The sequence below is a fragment of the Pinus tabuliformis genome, chromosome 2_2 (genome assembly GCF_031772625.1).
Source record: "Pinus tabuliformis cultivar Carrire ecotype Pingquan chromosome 2_2, CPIR1, whole genome shotgun sequence".
Taxonomy (NCBI): Eukaryota; Viridiplantae; Streptophyta; class Pinopsida; order Pinales; family Pinaceae; genus Pinus; species Pinus tabuliformis.
The window spans coordinates 820972632-820977560 of record NC_142300.1 but is presented as its reverse complement, the minus strand read 5'-3'; positions in this window follow the sequence as shown (position 1 = coordinate 820977560).

Below are 4929 nucleotides of genomic sequence, written 5' to 3'. Positions count from 1 at the left end.
AGTATCCTGAAGCTGATTTGAGAAATTGAAGAACCAAAACTGGGGTTTTGGCACGTTCCGGATTCAAAGGCAACACTTGTTCATCAACAACAACAAAATATTCAGCCGGAATTTGTACCTGAATTGTGTTTCACTTAGATACTCGAATACTTGATTTCGGTAGAGGTCAGAGTCAAAGTTATACGACTCTATATTTTAATGAACAAGTGAGTTGTAGGTTGTCAAGTAATTTTTCCAGAGTTCTCTAAAGGGGAAAATTTCTAGTCCGAGGGAAATAGCCGCAATTGAAACAACTATATTTATGTAACTCTTTCTATTCACTGAAATACGAGCGGCCTAACCTTTTAGATCAGGTCCAGGAGACATAGCCCAAGAGGGGTGAACCCCATCAACATATCTTGGTGTCTTTATTTTTGACATTGCATGTTTACAGTTGTTGAGTCCTTTATGGTTAATTTTCTCAACTAAATTAAAGTATTGTTTAAGAAAGACCCATTGAGAACTTGCTAAGTGTTAGGTATCTATCTAATTCTGCAATTTCATATCATATTTGGTATCACAACACGACCTTACCAAGTGAAAGAATGGGTAAAAATTCAAGGCAGCTCCGGTTGAAAGAACTTGAAGAGTTCAATCAATAATTTCAATAGGAGAACATTGCATTACATCAAATGGTGCAAGCTCTGCAGGAGGACAAGCAAAGACTACAAGAAAATATTTAAGCTTTGCAGAAGAGTCAAAGGAGAAGCATTCCATCAGGTTGAAGTTAATCTATTGAAGGGAAAAATGAAGTCTCGCCTCTTCATCAGAAAGATGAAGACAATTCATCTCTATCAATGACTCCAAAAGCACAATCGGTAGAAGAAGCTATCAGAACCTTTTCCTCATCTTCTGAGGACCCTCCTTATACTCCAGCATCACCAAGAAATGATTCAGAGAAGGACGATATTTCCAGCAACCACGAGATTGGAGCATTTGAAAGGCATACCAGAGGAATGGGTATGTCACTGATGAATAAGATGGGATATCAACAGGGACACGGCCTGGGAAAGCATGACCAAGGTAGGCTCCAACCGATCTCTGTGCAGGAAAGGCAGGAATATGAAGGCTTGGGCTATGACCAATCAATATGTGACTACTGCGGGAAGAGAGGTCACATTGCAGATCGATGTTGGTCCCTACACCTCGACTTGATGCCGAAGACACTGCAAGACCGCAAAGGTAAATAGATGAATCACTACAGTGAATCGAAAGGTGAGTCCTTAAGTCAAAATTTTATGTTAAAAGTTATTTAAAGGATTTATCCATGTACCTTTTGTGGGATTAATTCACATTGTGTAGAAGAATGCTGGAAGTAGAAGATTTTTAGCAAAAAAATAGGTGCTACAAAGAATTAGCCACAGAAAGATGATGCAACACTACAAGTAAAGAAATGTCCCAGGAAGACTCTACTTCAGTTAGACAAGGAATCTACGTCATAAAGACAGAGCTCGGGAAAATCCAGCAAAAAGACAGCTAGTATAAACTTTGGAGAAAGAGTTTGTCCTAAATGTAAGTTGAGAGGACATTCGAAAAGAGCATGTTCGATGCTGCCCCATGAGACAACACTAGCACCAGTAGAGAAAGAGACAAAAAAAGAACCTGGAGCAAAGGAACGCAAGTCTCCAGCATGGTCTCCTACTTGGAATTGGTTAGATTATATGCCATATGTATGAATGTGTGCCTGTAAATAGTCATCTTCTCAATATGCCTAGTCAAGTCTGTAACTAGGATTCATATGATTTCTTTTTATTATGATGCATGTTTGTAATAAAATCATATTTGTAATAAAACTTTTGGAGGTCCAAAAGTCTTTTTATTGGGAGGTGTGATTCGGAATGGATCTTGTAAGTCAGGTTGAAGTTTGCTATATGACCAAGATGGTCCTAGGTAGCGAAATTGTTTTCAACTTGTGCAGAAATTCACTGTCCCAGTTTCTCGCGAAATCAACATTAAGTCGAAGAGCTCGACTTACTGATTCTGGTGGTATCTCCGGATTTTCTTTTGGCCTCTAGACGAGGAAGAAAATGTCCGTTGAATTTTCTAGTGCAATAAGGTAAAAGTCAAAGTTAGCATTTACCTTAGGCCAAAGTCAAATATGCCAATTACTTTCATTTACCAAATTATTGTCTGTTAATATGTGTTACTTGAGTGCAAAGGAATAGAGTGCCACATGGGCCAATGAATGGCTACCACATGGACTCTCCACGGAATTTTAAAAGTTATTTATGTGTGCAAGGTTCTAAGGGGATCAAACTTGCAACCTCAACACTCTCTTACAAACACCTCTACCAACAAGCTAGCTACATGTTTCTTGCAAAACAAGGGCACAACGTTCATGATAAGGGAGGTAAGGTATAAATATGGAACATAGTTATAAACCTAAGATACAACCTAATGCATGATTTAGGAGCGAAACTATGGTATATAACCTAAATGGCATATGTATCAAACCCATGCTAATTTATCAAAAAACATGGAGCGGATTAATGTGGTGTGGAATTATTAAAGTCAAATCCATATGTTGACAAAGATATAGGTTTCCAACCTACAAAAAAATGGCGGGGATTTTAAATGACATCTGAGCTTAGATACAAGCTAACGGAGTTCGGGAGACATGGCATGCCAGCGTAGAAAAAATTCGGGTTATGTGGCAACAGAGGCGTAGCAAGGAGGCTTGTTCATTGCAGTTGTGGCATCGAACTAGAAGTCGGTCTATGTGGCATATCATCACAGTTATGGAAGTATTGGATTATATGGCATGACAATGCAGAGTTGGCATCGCCATGTAGTTGTCCAACGGTGCGACAAGGGTACAACGCATATGTCACGGGTTATCCAAATGGAGCGAAAGAGATACATGCCATGATGGAGTGGTTAGCACACGTCATAGGAAACAGTGCAAGGGTTAGGTGCCATGGGACTACGTGGGTATTGACCGCCGGGAGTTCATAACAGTCAGTCCAACTATAATGCACCAAGGGAATGCTAACGTTTTGACCGCCAACCACAGGGTCCTGTTACCGCAAGCCTAAACCACCTAGAGCACATCACAACAGATGTCAACAATAGATGCCATGTTGTAATGGTTAATGCGCCAAAGTGGCATGACGACATCAGATGGAAAAGGTGGCATGGCTACGTCTCAATGGACCACAATTTAATGTTTATGATATGGAAAAGGTTATACCAAATTTTTGCAACGATGGCCAACGGAAGTGCGCCACCCTAAACCAATTTTGTTATGTTTATTATGCGAAGTCATGAACATTCGAAAAATTAGGGTTAAGTTGAAATTGGTGGTCCAATGATTCAAATGCATATGGTTTGGCAATATAATCGCGTCATCTCGAATTTATTCGAATAGCCAAAAGTTGTTAAGTTGTTAAAAACAAAACTCCAAAATTAACATTGGGGAATAATATAAAAGGAGGTCAAAGTACCATCCAAAAGCAGAATTCAGAAGATAGATCCAGGAAGCAAAGGTGAGCTTTTCAGTGAAACCTTTTTGGAGGAAGTCTAACAAGCCAGAGTGCTGTCGAAGTGCATTTTGAAGTGCCAGGTGGGTAAAGCCATTGCATCATCCGAAAGTGTGGAGTAGCTTGAGGTTTTGGTAAAGCTAGGTTTTGGCTTTCTGGAAACATCTTGAAGTTGATTTGAGAAATTGAAGAACCAAAATGGGGTTTTGGCATGTTCCAGATTCAACGACAACGCTTGTTCATTAGCAAAAGCAACAAATTCTACCAGAATTTGTACCTGAATTGTGTCTCACTTAGATAAGTAGAGATGAGGTAAAAATCAATGTATTATTGAAACTTGAATACTCGATTTCAGTAGAGGTTAGAGTCAAAGTTATAAGAATCTATACTTTTATGTAATTGACAAGACAATTGTAGGTTGTCAAGTAATTTTGCGAGAGTTCTTTGAAGGAGAAAATTTCCAGTCTGAGGAAAATAGCTGCAATTGAAACAAATATATTTATGTACCCCTTTCTATTCACTGAAATACGAGTGTCCTAGCCTTTTAGAGGAGGGCTCGGAGACGTAGCCTAGGAGGGGTGAACTTCGTCAACAATCTTAGTGTCTTTCTGTTGTAGTGGTTACAACCACCCTCCAAAATTTTGCCTTACCCTGTTTTGGAGCCTCCCTACCAACCTTTCACAACATCTTGTCTTGCTTCATCAAGTACACAAGCTTCTATGTTTTTCAAGCAAAAAGATAGCGTATCGAGCACAATTTGATCCATTCCCCTCACAAGCTGTCCACCCAGACTTGGTCCAACTGCAGGCTGAGTAGCTTCCCCAAGAAAATTGCACATTTCTAGATGGAAACCAGCCTTCCCTATAGAAATTGCGTAATTCTGCCAGCCAAAACTCCCAGCAGAAATTGCACAAATTTCCCCAGTAGGGCTCCTTAGTCCATAATTTGCACAAATCTAGGTAGTAGTTAGCTGCTCTGCCCAGAAATTATGCAAAGCTCTTGGGCAATCAACCCAACTCCCAGTCAGGAATGCACATTTTTCTCAAGCAATTGAGTAGCTTCATGCATGAGCAGTTCGATTGACCAGTTCCACCCAGGACCTGGGAAACTTGACTTGCATGCATGCATGACTTGCTCTTCCCATAATAGAAAAAGGCAGCATGCAAAGGCATCCCTTGTTTAAGGGATCTATGTTTAGTTAGTGGAGGTTACATGCAAGGATCATTTCAGAAACCTCCCCCCAAGTGTCGCTTTCCCTAGATTTGTGGCATGCGCGTCACAATATCGATGTTATCGAAACTCATCAACCGGATGCTACAGAGTTCATTCCTTGCATCAACCTTGCAGCTCTGACATCCCACATCACATCTAGGAGCAGTCGGCACATTTAGCTCAGCTGTTTTGGGTAAGC